This window comes from Cyprinus carpio, chromosome B21, assembly GCF_018340385.1.
Source record: "Cyprinus carpio isolate SPL01 chromosome B21, ASM1834038v1, whole genome shotgun sequence".
In the NCBI taxonomy this organism is placed as follows: domain Eukaryota; kingdom Metazoa; phylum Chordata; class Actinopteri; order Cypriniformes; family Cyprinidae; genus Cyprinus; species Cyprinus carpio.
Genome location: NC_056617.1, coordinates 14,051,987 through 14,073,105, shown reverse-complemented (window position 1 = coordinate 14,073,105; position 21,119 = coordinate 14,051,987).

Genomic DNA, 21,119 nt, shown 5'->3' with positions numbered 1-21,119 from the left:
GATTTGTGTGCTGTAACAGTGCTGATGTTTTCTTTCCTACGTATCACATTACAAACATAGGTGGGCAGTTAGATGTTAAGCTATCCCATTCCCTCCCTTCACCTGTATCTCCTCCTAGTTTAGGATGAAGTGCTAGAATAACTTTTATGACTAGCCTGTGCTGTAATAGTGAAAATTAAGTAGTTACTACTCACTCAATTAAGTAGTTACTACCCACTTTCTAATCAGTTGTCCTGTACATTATGAAGATGAGAAAGTTGATGTCAACATGCTTCCCTCATGTTTCTGTAAAATTAAGAAGCACAAGGTTGAGGTCATCACAATCTGTGATGGTGAGGAACGATGGAGACGAGGAATAAACGAAACAGTCTTTAATCCAAGAAAAACACGGTACATCCAACACTGGGAATGGCAGAATCAAATGTACATAACAAGACCCGACCAAGACAGACTGCACAGACTAGGACTTAAAGGAGCCGTATGTAGGATTGTGGCCTAAACTGGTACTGCAATCACTATAAAAATACTGTAGAGCGGTGTATCCCCTCCCCCTACCCCCTGACTTGAGGTTGCGAGATGAGCTGCAGGATTCAGCAGGCATGCAAAGGCGTGGATCCGGGAGGCCGCGGTGGAGCAGGAGCAACAGAGTACTGAGGAGGAGCCGAGGGTATGAAGGAGTCTGACGGAGCTGGAAGGACGAAGAAATGAGGCAAAGCCAGAGGAGTGGAGTCCTGAGGCGCAGGATGGTCGATGCCAGACCAAGTCGGAGCCAGACGGACAAGGGAGCCTGGCAGAGCTAGTAGACTGCTGGGCCACGGTGGAGAGGAGGGAGCTAGGAGCCATGGTGGAGCTGACAGGTCCATGGGCCGAGACGGAGTCCGGGGCTTAGAGGCTGGATGCGGAGTCAAGGGAAACTCCAGCAATGGCGACGCTGGAGGATGGCAGTTCTTCGGAGCTCGCACCACATAGATGGTGGGCTGAGGGTGTGCAGAGGGGCTGCCAAACGACACTAAACTATGAATCAAGAGAACCCTCTAGGCTGAACACTTAACAACATCCGGGCTTTCAGACCAGAACCTGGGGATGGGGGCCATCTTTTCCTTCATTTTGGCACTTTCGCTGCGCCATACTCAGCCCACCCTCAGCCACGGTGCATTGAGTGGACCTCCTCTCCGCACTCACACCATCCGCGACTTTCTCCCATGTGGTGGGCTCTGTAGCTGGCTCTCGCACCTGGACTGACATCACAGCCTCAGCTCCTCAGCTCTATCGCTCTCTCTGGCGATGGCTTGTTGGTCGCGGCAGGCCCTGGCTCCCCGTCAGCAGTGGGCTCGGGCTGACGAGGCTTCTACCGTCAGACAGTCGGGCTTCTACCGCAGACAGTCTCATGATAGTTCTGGCCATAGAATTTGTGTGGCTCAGTGGCACATTAATAAAATACCATAGTACTAGAAAATTTCACCATTTTTAGATATCTCTCCTCTCAGACTGTGTGTAAGTGGATTTGGATTTTTCAACAAATCATTTAAAGGGGTCATATGATGTTGCTAAAAAGAACATTATTTGGTGTATTTGGTGTAATGAAAAGTGTTTATGCGGTTTAAGGTTCAAATAACACATTATTTTCCACATAATGTACATTTTGTTTCTCCTCTATGCCCCGCCTTCTGAAACGCATCATTATTTACAAAGCTCATCGGTCTGAAAAGCGAGGTGTGCTCTGATTGGCCAACTATCCAGGGCGTTGTGATTGGCCAAATGTTTCAGGCTCTGACGGAAATGTTACACCCCTCAACATGTACTGTTATGGTGTGTCCCTGTCAGAACCCCGGCGTGACAGGACAAAAACAATAAAATCTATTACAAATGAGGCAGTTGTGTCATCCAGTGGGGATATTACTGGTTATAATGACTTATACTGTCTGTTTGTAGAGATGTAGAGCTGTGGGGGCGTGTTAGAAAGAGCCGTTTTAGGCGTGGACTAGTCTTAACTTTCATAAAGAATATCTCTTTGGATTTGAGACTTTAGTCTTTGCAACTTTACAGATATTCTTTATGCACCAAGAGCTCGTAACACTCCAAAGAGAAAGGAAAAATTTTAATCGTATCAAATGACCCCTTTAAATCATTTACTATACTGATTCATTCAAACACCCTTAATCATTATATTTATGAATGAAATGCAACTTCTCAGAGACTTTGCGGTTGATTTAGTTTTGGCTTCGTTTGGAACTATTTTTGTAAAAGGGGCAAACAAACAAAAACGTACCTAGAAATATTGCTTCTGCAATTTAATGTTAACTTGTAATTGTCAGGGATTTAAGAAGGAGGACCCAGTTGCAGAGTGAGTAACAATGGTTTGACAAAACAGACTGATACAAGAGGGTAGTGAAGTGCACAAATACCACAACAGGAACACAATAAACAGGAACAGCTAGGGAAGGCCACTGGGTCAGCTTCAGAAAACTTGCAGAACACATTGGCAACAGAGGGGGCGGCAAGACCAGGCAGATGGAGAAGACAACACAAGGCATCAGAGCAGAGCTCAAACATTTGGTGACCGCCGACTCTGAAGCAAACCAAGAGCCAGGCAGGTAGAACCAGGGCAGGACACACGGGAACAGGTCAGGAACTCTAACACAAGACTAGACACGACAAAGCTCCACAGAAACACAGATTAAACCCAAGACAAGGGAAAAATTTAACCAACTTAAAGAATATCAAACAAAACCAAGAATCAGGACTAGAAAAACTAAATTACAAGTAAAATAAAAGCAAGAACAAACAGATTACCAACTTAAGGAGCAAGACAACAACATGAAACAACAAGGACTAGACAAAACAAGGGCACAAGACCAACCAGACAGGGAGACACAGGCACATATAAAGCCACATCCACAGACAGCTACGAAGACAGTGACAAAGGGGGTGAAAATGACCACGAACCAGCAAACACAAAAGGGTAAGGAGCACTATAAATAGGGGGAAAACACATGAGGAACAGGTGAGCACAATTAGACTAACAAGGCTAACAAGAGGGTGACGTAGAAATGAAACAAGGAGGAGGGACTAAGGGAGCACATGGCCGAGAAAACAATTAACAAGACCATGTGCTGACAAGACATAAACAAGAAACAAGACACAAAACCAGTGACAGTGCAAAACCCTGACAGTAATATAAACTCTAAATATATGGTACTTTGCTGGAAATAATCATTACCATCACTTTATTTATATCAAGTATTCATATATATATAAGGGCTGTCAGCGTTAATGATATATATATATATATATATATATATATATATATATATATATATATATATATATATATATATCAAGTATTACATACTACATAAAATATAAGTAAGCAATGACCTCTTAGGTAAAATTAATTAAATATTGCAACAAACATCAGGTTAAATTTTTAACTTTGCCTGTAGGGCTAAATTGTGCAACATATCTTGGTTGGCTTGTTTAACTCAGCCCTTGCTAGGCTTGTTTAACCAAATGTCCTGTCCTATATTTACACGGTTTTGAGGTTGAACTTTAACTTCAATGTGTTGTTTTTAACATATTTTAGTCTCTCTTGGGAGAGGTATCCTTCTGTTTTTACGGAAGCAGCAATAAATTGCTATTCAGCTTAAGCTGCACTTAATAACTGCAACATTCCATAACTGTACTCCTACTCAGTGGGATGATTGCCAGGACAGCAAGGACACAAGAAGAAATTTATCCACTTTCACAGCTGCTGAACTATGTTGAACTTTTGCTGAACAAAAACTGGTATTCAAATACTTGGGAAGATGATGAGAATGGGGGATGGTACATAATGACTTCCTGTGATCATTCCAAGCACAGACTTTTTGTTTTTTATCTTAATGTCATCTGCTGATGAAGCACCCATTTATGGCTGTCAGTGGTGCAGATACTTGTATGACTAAAATAGGTAAAAACATAGTGATTAAGATAACAGACAACAGGGTAGACATGAAATTTATTTTGAGATCTTCCCTGAAATGCATATTTGGAATTCATGCGTTTATCTGTCTACCTAAAGTGGTCTGACATCCCTTTACAATTCATCTAAGCATGTCAGAGTATAACCAACACAAAGCCTTGCCACACACATAGATAAATAAATTATGAACAAGTCTATTTTAATAAATATAATCTAATTGTGACTTCATTGTACTAGCTTGCCTGTTTCCCTGATGTTTAGCAGTGTGTGTAATGTTTCCTATGTTAAAATACATATCCACCCAATAATGAAAATGTGCTGAAAATGTACTCACCCCCAATTCCAAGATGTACATGTGTTTGTTTCTTCAATAGAACAGATTTGGGGTGTAGAATTTGACCTGTCACCTTTGACTTCTGACTTCTGACCTGTCACCTTTGACTTCTGACTTTGCTCGCTGTTGTCTATTGGACAGACAACAACGTTCGAAAGGGGGTAATTATGTAGGACCAATCAGACACACAACTATTTGTTATATTTAACAAATAATATCTAATGCCCCCTCATCTAACCAAAGGGCCAACTATGAGGGTCTATGGACCCTTCCCCTGAAATGCAACTAACATCTCAAAAGGGCAGAACAGACCTCTGGTTACCTTGGTAACAAAGACAAGCATCAAGATATGATTGTTTTACAACTCAAAGGAATGTAGAGTTTTCACTCTAAATTCACTTTGAAACAGACAAATGTACACTTGTACTATACAGTCCATCCTAATTCTATCTCCCTCTAGATATAACCACTTGAGAAATGTAGGGAGATGTACCCAATTTTCCCCATCTCATTATTGTTCCTCTTACAGTGTTTTGCTTATATATTTTGATACAAACTCTTTTAAAATGAACATTAAAGAATTGCACACTATTTTTAAAAGAGGTCACAGGTATGCCATGTTTGGTATCTTTCGGCTGCATTTTTAATGTTCTAAATGTTCATTTATATTACAGTATATGTTGATACCTATGGAAGGTATTAGTGTTACCAGAGTCTTTAATAGTCTCTTCATGAACATCCAATCAAAGACTATATGCAAAACATATGCCCGGGGACAAAGGGTCGTAAACTTTCCCTCAGAAGGTACACTTTCATACTGGCTCACTCAAATCCTGAGGGTGTGACATCGTTGCCCTTTATAGATCTCTGTTCAGGGGGGTTGAGATAAGAGTCTTAAAAACCACCCTAAGCTTGTGCCAGGCCAGTCCTCTGTTGTCCACTTGCATCAAAATAAAATAACATATTTATTTAAAATAGTTTTGGACACTAAACATGCATTTTTTGAGCATGGTGACAAGCCACCTTGACCTTTCAAGCAGAAAAGTCAGCTGAAAATTATTTTTTTAAGATTCGGTCCTCCGAAGGTATTTTGATTACTGACCTTGTTAGTATTACTAAACATTTTAACGATTATTACTCTCTTCTATACAAGTCAGAACCCCCCATGGATAGGTCCCTTATGGAAAGTTTTTTTGAACCATTGTCCATAGCTTCAATAATGGACGCAATGAGAGAAGAGCTAGAATTACCTTTTTCTGCAGAGGAGATAATTGAGAGTATGCAGAACGATGAAAGACCTCTGGGCCGGATAGGTTCCCTGTTGAATTATTTAAGAGGTTTTCTCAAACACTTAAAGCGCCACTCCTAGACATGTTATTGGACTCCCTTAATAATGGCTGCCTGCCTCCAACCCTCATTCAGGCTTGTATTTCTTTGCTTTTGAAAAAAAAAACAAAGACCCACATGAATGTGGATTGTAAAGGCCAATCAGTCTTTTGAACGTAGATATAAAGATACTGGCTAAAATGCTTGCAAATCGTCTTGAATCAGTTTTACAGACAATCATGCATAGCGACCAAACTGGTTTTATCAAAAACAGATTACTTTCTCATATTATTAGAAGGGCATTTAATATAATTTATTTCTCCAATTCTCACCCATAGGGCTCTTCTACTACTTGACGCAGAGAAAGCCTTTGATCGTGTGGAATGGGATTACCTTTTCTATGTGCTACAGAAATTTGGTTTTGGCAATACGTTCATATCCTGGATAAAACTTTTGTATTCCTCCCCAGTATGCTCTGTTCAGGCCAATGGAGTATCCTCCCCTATTTTCCCCTTAAAACGTGGCACTAGACAAGGCTGCCCACTTTCACCTTTGCTTTTTGCACTGGTATTTAAACCACTGGCAATTGCCATTCATAGTGAGCAGGCTATACAGGGGATTAGGAGAGCTGATGCTGTTCATAAAATCTCATTATACACCGATGATGTGTTGCTCTATATCTCTTGATCCGGTTGTTTCTTTGCCCGAAGCTCTGAGAATTATAAACTCTTTTAGCCTATTCCCCTCTATAAATTGAATATAAATAAAAGTGAGTTATATCCAATACATTTTCCAGTTTCTGATTTACCAATGAGAACTTCAATGTTTAAAGTTGCTTCCCATAGTTTTAAATATTTACGTAACAATTACACATAAGTGTTTAGATCTATTCAAGGCTAATTTTACCATGCTCCTCCAACAAGTCCAGAAAGATTTTACTCGCTGGTCGGCTCTTCCCCTTTCATTGGCTGGACATGTGAATTCAGTGAAGATAAACGTTTCATCTAGATTTCTGTATTTTTTCAATGTGTCCCAATTTTTATGCCCAAATCTTTCTTTAAGACTTTAAATCAACAGACCTCATCTTTTATTTGGAATAAAGAACCAGCCAGAATTTGTACAGAAATACTTCAGAAACCAAAGCTTGAGGACGGGCTTGCCCTTCCTAATTTTTTATTTTACTACTGGGCAGCAAATATACATTCTACATTATTCTGGTTTTAAAGGAAAGTGATTGTGATTGTTCAGTGATTGGGTCCCGTCTGGGGTCAGTATTGAAGAGGGTTCCTGTTCCCCTGCCTCGCCTGCCGCATTATTGTGTGGCCCTCTTACTGCCATCTCGCGTTGCCCTTATGGTAATTCCATTGTCCGGCAATCGTTACGAATTTGGTCCCAATTTCGAACCCATTTTGGCCTTCAGCATTTACCAGTGGTTTCACCTATAAATCTCAACCCTTTATTCCCCCCTTAACTTAATTTCAAGGCATTTAATATTTGGCAGAGAGCAGAGATTTCAGTTGTCAATGATATTTACATTGATAATGTTTTTCCCAGCTTTTCTCAATTAAAACAAAATTTTTTATATATTTGCAGCTCTGAAATTTTGTTAAAAACTCATTCCCTGATTTTCAGAATCTTTCTCCAAAATCTTTGCTTGATCAGATTCTTGAAGTAGCCTTAAATAAAAAGGGTGTGTTGTCTACACTATACAGGCTGATTTCCTCCATTTCCACTTCCTCTCTCTCTTTTATTAAACAACAATGGGAGTTGGATCTCTGCCTCACATTTGATGACGAGACTTAAAACCAGATCCTGCCCCATGTAAATTCCTCCTCTATTTGTGCACATCATAGTCTTATCCAATTAAAATTTATTCACTGAATTTACTGTACAAAAGTGAGGTCTGAGTCTGGATAGGAGTTTGTGATCATATGTGTGGATACTTACGTATGTATATGTATATACTTTAAAGCTGTAAGGTTTTGTTTGTGGAGGTATATGCATACATTTGATAAATAGTCAAAATGTCTAAACTTTAATGCTCCAACATACAGTGGGTACGGAAAGTATTCAGACCCCCTTACATTTTTCACTCTTTGTTATATTGCAGCCATTTGCTAAAATCATTTAAGTTACTTTTTTTTCCTCATTAATGTACACACAGCACCCCATATTGACAGAAAAACATTGTTGATATTTTTTGGCAGATTTATTAAAAGAAAAACGGAAATATCTCATGGTCCTAAGTATTCAGACCCTTTGCTGTGTGACACTCATATATTTAACTCAGGTGCTTTCCATTTCTTCTGATCATCCTTGAGATGGTTCTACACCTTCATTTGAGTCCAGCTGTGTTTGATTAATACTGATTGGACTTGATTAGGAAAGCCACACACCTGTCTATATAAGACCTTACAGCTCACAGTGCATGTTCAGAGCAAATGAGAATCATAAGGTCAAAGGAACTGCCTGAAAAGCTTAGAGACAGAATTGTGGCAAGGCATAGATCTGGACAGGTTACAAAAAAATTTTCCTAAGTTCCTAGGTTCCTAACAGCACAGTGGCCTCCATAATCCTTAAATGGAAGACGTTTGGGACGACCAGAACCCTTCCTAGAAGCTGGCCGTCCGGCAAAACTGAGCTATCGGGAGAGAAGAGCCTTGGTGAGAGAGGTAAAGAAGAACCCAAAGATCACTGTGGCTGAGCTCCAGAGATGCAGTCGGGAGATGGGAGAAAGTTGTAGAAAGTCAACCATCACTGCAGCCCTCCACCAGGCAGGGCTTTATGGCAGAGTGGCCTGACGGAAGCATCTCCTCAGTGCAAGACACATGAAAGCCTGCATGGGAGTTTGCTAGAAAAAAACAGAGAAATAAGATTCTCTGGTCTGATGAGACCAAGATAGAACTTTTTGGCCTTAATTCTAAGTGGTATGTGTGGAGAAAACCAGGCACTGTTCATCAACCGGTCCAATACAGTGCCAACAGTGAAGCATGGTGGTGGCAGCATCATGCTGTGGGGGTGTTTTCAGCTGCAGGGACAGGACGACTGGTTGCAATTGAGGGAAAGATGAATGTGGCCAAGTACAGGGATATCCTGGACCAAAACCTTCTTCAGAGTGCTCAGGACCTCAGACTGGGCCGAAGGTTCACCTTCCAACAGGACAATGACCCTGCACACAGCTAAAATAACGAAGGAGTGGCTTCACAGCATGGCTGCTTGAATGGCCCAGCCAGAGCCCTGACTTAAAACCCCAATTGAGCACCTCTGGAGAGACCTGGAAATGGCTGTCAACCAACGTTTACCATCCAACCTGACAGAACTGGAGAGGATCTGCAAGGAGGAATGGCAGAGGATCCCCAAATCCAGGTTGTGAAAAATTGTTGCCATCTTTCCCAAAGAGACTCATGCCTGTATTAGATCAAAAGGGTGCTTCTACTAAATACTGAGCAAAGGGTCTGAATACTTAGGACCATGTGATATTTCAGTTTTTCTTTTTTACTAAATCTGCAAAAATTTCAACAATTCTGTGTTTTTCTGTCAATATGGAGTGCTGTGTGTACATTAATGAGGAAAAAAATGAACTTAAATGATTTTAGCAAATGGCTGCAATATAACAAAGAGTAAAAAATTTAAGGGGGTCTGAATACTCTCCGTACCCACTGTATATTCTATACTTGAGACATTAGGCTTGACGTTCTTTGTTTTACAGTTTGCATTGAGTTTTTATTTTTTATATATTTTATTTTTTATGTTTTATTTAGTTTGTTTAAATTCACTTTAAGGTTTTTTTTTTCCTCTGGGGGTGGGGGGTAGAGGTAGAAAAATATTGTTTCACGATTCTCCTGTATCTGTATCCTGTTATTATTGTAAAAGTTCAATAGACAGATTAAAAAAAAAAAAAAGAGAATAGTTTTGCACTGTTTTTTGCTTGTAAATGGATAAGAGGGCAAGACTCATGTTATGGATTAGTTGTGATGTTTTTATCAGCTGTTTGAACTCTCATTCTGATGGCACCTATTCACTGCAGACGATCCATTGGTGAGCAAAGGATGTAATGTAAAAATTATCTAAATCTGTTGCAATGAAAAACAAACTCATCTACATCACATCTAAATATTTAGCAAATGTTTTGTAAAACTATCCCTTTAATATGTAGAGACCAATGTAAAACATTTCTATGTTTGTTTAAGTCAAGAGGTTATGGTTTGGCTTGTTAGTATATCCCAATGTCCCTGCTGGACCCAAAATGTTTTCTTTAGACAGACCTCCTCCTGAACAAACATACTGTCGCAACATTGTGATTTTAGGGTTGGTTTGTTTAACCAATGAAAGATAGGAAAGTGTTCAGAGACCAACCACTTTGAAAAGAGTAATTGGGTCACAATTTCTTTCGGGTATGCTAGTGCTTCCCATGTTTATGATATACAAAAACACTGAAGCTATACCAAGATTTCTTGTTCATTAGGTGGGTTTTACTGTCATAGGGGTGATTGCAATGTACCCAAAAGAAAGTCTGCCTTCTCTCAATCAGCCTTTTCCTATAAAGCCATCAAAGAATGGAATGGGCTTCCAGACAATCTAAAGAATAATGCAGATTTTTACAGCTTCTCACGGACAGTCAACGACTGGCTCTTAGACCACCAGTCCTGTTCACAATAAAAGCACCAGACGGGTATCTGGCCATCAGATGATACCCTCGTGGGTACCATTTAATGGCTAGTACACTGTATTGTGTTTTGTGTGTTATAAAAGAATAAAAACTGTTGCACTCCATATATTTAGTACCTTATAACATTGCAACTAGCTAATTTTGCACACAAATTGGTAATTTGCACTTTATATTTGTATATTGTACCTTCTCTGTAAACTTCCTTTTTATATCGTATTAACCATCTTTGTTATATCATTTTTTTATATGTTAATTGCCTTTTGTTATGTAATTTTAACTCTGTTATGTAATTTTAATTGTGTAGGACTACAGATGGAAATTAGCCTAAATGCTAAATCTGGTGCAGCCATCTTTTTTTAATGTAACTTTACATTGTCCTGATGTAAATAAAATAAACTAAACTAAAAATTTTCATCACAGAATTTATACTTGAAATGGAAAACTTTTTAATATTAATATTAACCAATTTGTATCAATATACATTTATCAATATTAGTATGTCAGCTACCTTTCACCCAGAAAATAATGCAGCACTGGGGAACTGAAGACAGATTAAAGATAAGAGTGAAAATGCACTGATTTTCCTAGAAATTTCATTTCTCTTATTATTCATTTCAAATAGCCCCTGTACATTTACCAAGAACAAGAGTCAATTATGTCATGTTGCCATGTTTTTATCACTGATGACTTACATAACATTGGACTTGTGCCAAGACCTTCGGTGTAATTTAGCTCTGATAACAACCCTGCTGAAAAATTCACTATTGTTCACACGCATTTTATTTTTTCTAAAGAAACTAATTCAGATAAGCTGTCTGTTTGGCCGTTTGGCTGATTTTTATTTTTGAAACGCAGCTATATCCAAACAGTTTCCTTCTTTCATACTGTTGTGAAAGAGTTCACGTGGAGTCGCCTGTGTTTCCTGTAAGGGGGGGGGGGGGGGGGGTTAAAACATTTCCTTTCTAACAGAGTTTTGTCCACCAAAACTATTGCCTTTGACCGTCTTTTTCACATTTCCACATGTTCAAATGCTGTGTGCAGTTTAAGATGAAAACCTTACAGTTTAAGTACTGTCACCAGGTACCTTTCATTAAAAAAAATAACATTAATATGGTATATTTCATATGTATTATTATTATTATGTATTACATTTTTTGTGTCTGTATTTTTCTGTAATCTGATAGAAACACACACACACACACACACACACACACACACACACACACACACACACACACACACACACACACACACACACAATTGTTTCTGTGCATTGTGGGGACTTTCCATAGGCTTCTATTACTTTTATACTGACCAAACAATACTTTTTATCATTTGTTCCTCACAATATAGGAAATACCAGTATACAAGTACACACACACAGACACTATTATTATATTATATTATATTTTATTATATTCATCAGTAACAATTATTTGTATTCATTTACTAGGTTATTTGGTTTGGATGATGTATGATACCCTATCTCATGGCGCCATCCAATGGTTGTCAAGGGCATAACAGACATAGAGACATAGAGCTATGTCTGTTATGCCCTTGACAACCACTGAATAGTGTCTGTATGAACGGATAGATATGTATGTATGCATGGCCAGACTTACCATTGGGCTTGAGTGGGCTGCAACCCATGGGCCCCGCCTTGTAGAGGGCCCCACCTTTGCCCATTTATGTTTGTTTGATTTGTTCATTATATGCCAGTCAGAATTAAGAAATTATTAGTCACATTTCCACTGTGCATGCAAGATCTAAACGGGCCAGCCGGAGCTACAGCTTACGACTACAACCTTCTAGGCCACAGTCAAACAGCATAAACTTGTATTTATTATTATTTCACATAGGAGAAGGACACACGTATTGAATCGTGTCTGCACCGATTGGTTTGTTATCACATAGCTACTTTAAACAGCTCCATTAAGCCTTTTGCCCCAAAGAGCGCACTTTTAGAAGGTAATGATAAGTTCTCAAATGTTTACACCTCATTTCTTTACAGAGGATGATTCTATAATACTATATTATGTTCAACTAAATAAAGCGATCATCTGATGAGTTTTGAGCACTCTCCCTCATCTTACTGCCATTACACATAGGGGAAGAAATGTCATCAAAATGATTTTAAATAAAAATTAGCAATTTAATGAGTTTCTATTATTATAACAGAGTTATGCCTATGATATAGAACTTAGCTTATCACACAAACAAGAGTAAATATCTGCACGATTACAGAGTAACTTTCAGACACAAAATTCAGTTTTGCTCCGTCAGAAAGAAAATAGAACAAACAGCAGAACCGGTGCGTCTCCGAACAACAGTGTTTTGTTCCTCAGCATTACACCGACCATAAATGATTCAATCAGGCTATAAGTACAGTCGTTTGTAAAGTTAACTGAATCAGCTTTTTAAACAAATCGGTTGATTCAACTCACTCATTAAGATTGTAGGTTGTAGTTTCTTATTTTAAAAAGTAGCTTATTTAATTTTTGCCATCATTTAATATTTCTACATTAAAATGTTATATTTAAACTTAACATTTATGCACAATCAATCTTTGAATTTTGTTGATAGTGATTTAATTTGATTGTTAATAGCCAGCATGTATTTTTATTCAACTGAAATTATGGATTAAATAAGAACCTGAAATAAGAAGACACAGATATGACAATAACTTTTATAATACTAATAAGCCAACATCTGTTTTTCTTTTATTTATTTTTTATTTTATTTTTTGCTCAAAGTTATTTCAGGGTTTTGATCTTTCAGCTGAGAGAACACATCCTGTTTATTATATTATAATGAATATTTAATATTGCATTTAAACTTTGACTATAGCCTAGACATGTTGCATATTAATTGTACTATTAATAAACCTCAAAGCATGTGTTTGTGTATTTTGTGTTACTAATAATAATGTTCTGTTCTGTGTTAATAATGATGTTCTATTTGAGGGCATTTGTAGTGTAGGTATAGGGCCCAAACATAACCTCAAACACATGGGCCCCAGTCCCCCTAAGTCCTGCCCTGTATGTATGTATGTATATACTAGGGTGACCATACGTCCTCTTTTTCCCGGACATGTCCTCTTTTTTTAACTTAAAAAAATGCATCCGGCCAAGATTTCTAAATCGCCCAAAATGTCCGGGATTCAGATTTTGCTTTCTACAGTCACCAATCATTGTGTGTGTTTTTGTTTTAGAGCCCTGCGAAGGACTGACCATTATCGCCCACTCCCGCGATTTTTGTGTCCAGTCCCGCCCGCTCCCGCAAACATTCTAATATTGTATATAATCTTTGCGCATCAGAGAGCTGCTATCAATATGCAGAGTATTTAACTCTCTGTTGAATGAGCACTCGCTGCTCGATTTTGCAATCACGGACGCTCTGTGTAAAGGAAGATCAGATGTCACTGAGCTCAGGATCTGTTGAGCATCAAATTCTCCATTATGATCTTGTCAGCCATCTCTCCTCTCAACTGGTGATCAGTTAAATTTGACTCCTGCAGCTCGTGTTGGATGCAGGGTTGTCAATTCCGCATTTTTTTTTTAAATTTATTTTTTCATATAATTGGGCTACTTTTAAACTGTTGCCATGGGTTCATTTTCCCCCGTGGGTTAAAGGTTTGAAATGTTGCATAAATTACATTTGACTGAAATGCTTGTATTGAAATTTTGCATTCTACCTGTGATAAAACTGTGCCAGATGTTAGTTTTTATGAAGGAGGGCAACTGGTAGGAAGCTTTTTGCTGTGTTTATGATCAATATGCATAATAGTGACTGTAAAATATGTATTTTAGGTATGTATTTTCAGAATTCGTGCTCTGCATTTAACCCATCCAAAGTGCACACACACAGCAGTGAACACACACACGGAGCAGTGGGTAGCCATTTATGCTGCGGTGCCCGGGGAATAGTTTAGGCTTCGGTGCCTTGCTTGAAGGCACCTCAGTCGTGGTATTGCCGGCCCAAGACTCGAACCCACAACCTTAGGAGTCAAACTCTCTAACCATCAGGCCACGACTTCCCCCAATTAGCACAGCCATCCAAAGACAAAATTATCTTAACAGTTCAACTTTACTGCAAAAGAAAGCACTGCAATTTTTTCTAGAAATGCATTCACTAAAAATAAATATTAACATCAAATCTATAGTTTTGTTCTCTATTGATTATAAAACACATTCAACTGTATTCACATATATGCTAATGAAAATACATGTTTATTGCAGTTCTTCAATTGGAGTTTCGTTATTTCAATAGGGAGTTTTGTTTTAGTGAAAAAAAAAGTGAAAGTTAAAGTGAACTGACATACAGCCAAGTATGGTGACCCATACTCAGAATTTGTGCTCTGCATTTAACCCATCCAAAGTGCACACACACAGCAGTGAACACACACCCAGAGTAGTGGGCCTTCGGTGCCTTGCTCAAGGGTACCTCAGTCGTGGTATTGAGGGTGGAGAGAGCGCTGTACATTCACTCCCCCCACCTACAATTCATGCCGGCCCAAGACTCGAACTCGCAACCAGTTTGTTTGTTTGTTTATTTATTTATTTATTTATTGTGGGGGAAGTCGTGGCCTAATGGTTAGAGAATCATAACCAAACCAGTTCTCTCTCTTAAAAGTAGGCTAATAATCAACTTAGATGCAGATACATTTTCTATGTTTGCTTCTTTATTTTTTGCTGGTTTGCGTGGCACACGCACATTTGTTTAGTAAGTTCAAAAAGACTCGCTTAGTAGTCGAGTAATTAGAGTATTTTTTTAAATAAGTAATCGACTAGCAGAAATCAGTAGTCGTGCAACCCCTAATATGTGTGTATGTATATATATATATATATATATATATATATATACATAAAAGTGAAAGTTATATATTTATATATATATATATATATATATATATATATATATATATATATATATATATATATATTAAATAAAAGTTGTTATCCAACATCTATCACCCGTGAGAAAAAAAAAAACTAATTGCCCCTTTAAACTTAAAATCTGTTTGTGCCACCTTTAGCTGCAAGAACTGCAAACAAATGTTTCTGATTACTACAGATCTTTTACAGCACAGGATATATATTTTTTGGAAATACTGATGTTCTAATAATTTTGGTGACCACTGTATATACACACACATGTGTGTTTGCTGTATACATAAATTATTATGAATTATTGATCTTGCCTTTCATTTACATTTGGAAGAGAATTTCATTGATTCCATTCATTAAATAAATTATATTCATTCATAAATTACAAGTTTGGGAAGTTCAGTTGAATGTTTATTTTTAACAAAATGAAGCTCATTGTTCCCACCATTCCACAAAACCCGAAATAGATTATCAAGGGTGCGCTGGGAAAAGATCTTTTCCTTTCCAGAACAAACATAGCCATGTCTGCACACACCTTTATCCAGGGAGATCCTTAAACAGGGTTTCTGCAGGATTTTTAAACTCGAATTTAAGACTTTTTTAGATTTTTTTAAGACCTGCACAAATAAAATTAATACCATATGAGCGGGGTAGGGCAATATCTATAGTACCATATTAAACTGTAAAATTACTGTAAAAAGCATAATTTAGATACAAGTTTTCACAAAAGCAAAGTTTTATAAAATGATAAACTTTATATTTCAGCCTTTAAACCATTGTTAAGAAAATGGATGAGTCAAAAGTATTAATTATTATATTAATTTAAACAATTATTATCAATAAATTATTATATCAATTAAATAACATAAATTAGGGGTGTGCCATATTTACAAATATATATATATAGAGAGAGAGAGAGAGAGAGTACAGACCAAAAGTTTGGAAACATTACTATTTTTAATGTTTTTGAAAGAAGTTTCTTCTGCTCATCAAGCCTGCATTTATTTGATCAAAAATACAGAAAAAAAATGTAATATTGTGATATATTATTACAATTTAAAATAATTGTTTATACTTAAAATAATTTATTATACTTTAAATTATCATTTATTTCTGTGATGCAAAGCTGAATTTTTAGGATCATTATCACATGATCCTTTAGAAATCATTCTAATATGATGATTCATTATCAAAGTTGGAAACAGTTCTGCTGCTTAATATTTTTTCAGAATATGTGATACTTTTTTAGGATACTTTGATGAATAAAAAGTAAAAAAAAAAAAAAAAAAGAAGCTATGTTTTTAAAATATAAATATTTTGTAATAACAATATACACTACTGGTCAGTAATTTGGGGTCAGTATTTTTTTTTTCTTTCATTTTTTAAATAAAATCAATACAATTATTCAGCAAGGATGTGTTAAATTGATAAAAAGTGATAGTAAAGAAAATATATTATTAGAATATATATTATTAGAATTTTTTTTTTTTTTTTAAATAAATGCAGTTCTCTTTAACCTTTTATTCATCAAATATATTAGACAGCAGAACTGTTTCCAACACTCATAATAAATCAGAATATTAGAATGTATTTCTAAATGATCATGTGATAGACTGGATGTACATGTGACACTGAAGGCTGGAGTAATGATGCTGAAAATTCAGCTTTGCATCACAGGAATAAATTATTTTTTTAAAGTATACAGTATTCAAATAGAAAACTATTATTTTAAGTTGTAATAATATTTCACAATATTACTGTTTTTTCTGTATTTTTGATAAAATAAATGCAGGCTTGATGAGCAGAAGAAACTTCTTTCAAAAACATTAAAAATAGTAATATTTCCAAACTTTTGGTCTGTACTGTATGTGTATATATAAATATATATATATATATATATATATATATATATATATATATATATATATATATATATATATATATATATATATGTATGTATGTATGTATATATTCTGGTATTTTATTTATAACGATAATTAGACAATATTTTGCTGAGTGTGTTATTGTGCTGGTATCTTTAGGACTACAGTGGACAGCTGACTCCTGAATTTTTTGATATTCTTCATATTCTGTGTGGTTAGTTCACAGCAGTAATGGGCATTTTTACCTTTAAGCCATTTTTTCTAAAAGTGTGCACCATCTTTTGAGTCATATTCTTGTATTCAGATTGTTACCAAGAAAATTAAATCAGTATCAACAAAATGTATCTTTGCAATGCAGAGATAACACAGAAGCTGCATTAGAAGCATAATTTAGATGCATTTATACACTGTTTAATGCAGTTCTGAGGGACATTATATACTTTAACATGCATTTACAAATGCATAAATAAGGTTTTCATATTTTAAACATAAAACATTGAAAACTGATGTTTGAAATTATTTTAAAAATGAAAAGGTACATTAAATGTGAAATTAAAACGCAAGTAGGCGGCAGCAAGTCACTGTTAATAAGCGAGTCATTGCGTTTGAACCGAATCATTTAAACGGGTGATTCATTCAGGAACAAAATTGTCCTGTTACTCAGAGCGGCAAAACAGCACTGTGGCTGTTTGAAATGATTTTTTGTTGGAGAAACAGAGCAAAAAAGGAAATATGGTGCCTAAACCGTAAGTCTCTTATTATTAACTATGCTACTTGTTTAATGAACTGTTGTATAAAATCAATATCACAGTTGTAATCATACTTACTTTTGAAGGGAAAAAAATGTCACTCTTCGCGTGATATAAACTATATGAAATGATATAAATATATACATTTTCTGCCTCATATCTTAAATTATGTGCTCATCCTTAAATAATTTTAATAGACTGATTCATGCAGTGAATGCATTCTAAATGCGCACGCACACTAGTCTAACCTACTAGACTTCATCACCTAATGCAGTGGTTCCCAATCTTGGTCCTGGAGAACCCCCAACACTGCACGTTTTGTAGTCTCTCTTATCTGACGCACACATTTGAGGTCTTGGAGCAGGGGTCTCCAACCCTGCTCCTGGAGAGCTACCGTCCTGCAGATTTCAGCTCCAACCCCAATCAAACACACCTGAAGCAGCTAATCAAGATGTTCAGGGATACTTGATAATTACAGACAGGTGTGTTGGAGCAGGGTTGGAACTGAAGTCTGCAGGATGGTAGCTCTCCAGGAGCAGGGTTGGAGATCCCTGTCTTGGAGTCTTCACTAATGAGCTGATGAGTTGAATCAGGTGTGTTTGAATAGGGAGACATCTAAAATGTACAGTGTTGGGAGTTCTCCAGGACCAGGATTGGGAACCACTGACCTAATGTATGCATGCACTCTGTAGGTGTGTTTTCTGTTTGCTTTTCGCGATATACTCAAAATAACAAATCGCACATCATCAAAACAACAATTACGATATTATCGCACACCCCTATGTTAAAATTTTTATAATGCTTTTGTCTTATCGATCCACCAGTTCACATTTACAGCTCTGTGTGTTTGCAGGGTAAAAACATGGGTGGATTCCGCATGGGCGGAGTTTGGGCGGAGTTTAGCTCTAAACCTAATCGAACACACCTGAACAAGCTAATCAAGGTCTAATCAAAGCTTCCCCTGTCACGGCAGAACATAAAGCAGCACAGCACTGGACTTTGAACGTGCAGCGCTCTTGTTTATTCAGTGAAATCATAACGTTAGCCTTTTGAAGTTTAATTGTCACATTCAGCCATATCGCAATTCTGGTTTCCCATCCCCAAATTTAATACCTCCTGAAATCATAATTAAGACTTTCTTGTACAATTTAAGACTTGTTAAAGCCTTAAATTTGATACAACTAAATTTAAGACCCCGCGGGAACCCTGCTTAAAGTTTTGCTCCAAAGCAGGAAAGAATGTAAGAGATTTTACATTCATTTAGAATAATAGGACAACTGTGTCTCCTTTAGATCTGAGTTAGGTATTTTTATATGGAGACATTTTCTTATTGGCTTTTTAGAAACAATATTAGTGATCATTGTTTGAAATTAGTTTTTATCGATATACTGTATATTATTATATTTAATTTTCAACTTAAAAATAAAGCAGACTTATAAAGTATCATTATATGTATATAATTATTTGTCTTTCATTGCTCTTTTATTGATTTTGATTGCTTCTATTGTCCTCATTTGTAAGTCGCTTTGGAAAAAAGTGTCTGCTAAATGACTAAATGTAAATAAAGTAGAAACCTTAAGCAGAACACAAAGAAGGTTTTTGTTTCTGAAAGGCAGATCAATAATTTCCCATTCCAGTTTTTTTTTTTTTTCAAATCAAATTCCAGTTCAACATCTTTAGGGTGTGAAGCAAAGGAACATAGATTATCTGTATTAAAGGTTGTATTGCCAGAATTGGCCACAATTAAACTACAGGAAGTGAGAGTCAACCGCTGCACTAAAGTTTATTGGCCTTGCCTACAGTAGTTTAAATGATCACGTTAACAAAGAAGCTGAACTTAGAGCCTGCTTATTTACAATCAAACCATGTAATAAGAAAGTGTTTGCATATTCTCCTTTTGAGTGTTTTGAGACCTGAAATTAAAATTAAGATACAATGTAAAAACAAAATATGTAAATCTAAATATTCTATACATATATGCTATATGCTAATACATATTATTACACGCCTCTGTGGAATACTTGATTCTGACTGGTCAGTATGCTATCCCTCAATAACCGCTAAAAACTATTATTACACGGCTCTGTGGAATACTTGATTCTGATTGGCCAGTTGCGACATTCCGAGGTATGTTATCCCTGGATAACAACCTGTAAAAGTTAATAACACAGGCTCATCCGGGTAACAGCAGTTGGCACTGTACTCTTGCTTGAACTATTTTTTTCTTGGTAGAAGCTTTGCGTTTGTTTAGCTAATAAAATATTAAAACTCGATTCAAAATAGTGTACAATTGTTTAATTATGTCTTCCTGGTATCGCGGACTCGCTCTCGTTTCATACAAACACAGCTGCTGCCATTTTGCTACGATTGTTTTGTACGCTGTAATGGATTATAAGAGAACTAACAAACTGGTAAGGTTTTAAAACATTTTCATCTTAATTATGTTGTGTAATGTTGTGTAATACGTGGTTTGACTGAACCGTTTCCCTTAAATGTCCGTTTAGTTTGAATTTGCCTCTTGCTCACAACTGCTGTCTTCACGAAAGCTTTGCGTTCAAATATTTCAACTCAAAGCAATATTTTGCGTCTAATTATTTACCCATGTGGCACGTAGCAAGTAATGTAATGTGCAGGATAATGTACAGCCAGTCGGTTGTTATTGCAGAATAACCCCCCACAGGGTGATACAAGACCCCTCTGCTTCGCATCAGACTCCTGATCACCCTGTTGGGGGTTATTCTGTGATAACAACCAGCTGGATGTACATTATCCCTTCCTAAAATACTAAAAATATACAAAAAAAAATAAAAATAAATAAAAAATACCTGTACATTTCAGTTATTTAAGCATTTGATTTAAAAAAATGTCAGGGAAAAAGAAGATACTGATTGAAATTTTTATTTATTTATTTTTTTATTTTTATTTTTTTACTTTATTTTAATCAGCATAATACACAAATTCAGTATGTTTATTGCTGGTATTAAATGTACATATGGGATTATCAACTGAATTTAATTTGAGTATAATTTCATAATTTCATGCTGAGGGACTGTTAATTAAACTTATATGGTCATAATGTCATAAATGTTTCGTACACTCAAAGGTGTCAAAAGTGTTATACAAAAGATGGTGGCCATTATAATATGCTTTTGTGATGCATACACCATAATTTCATATTCATTATAGCAGCTGTTAATACCTGAGGGATTTTTTGTATGTGAAAAGTTAGTCAGAGCATCAAGTTATTATCCATCAATACTAATGTAGATTGTATGGCTAAGATCCAGAACATGTACACTAATCTATCCATT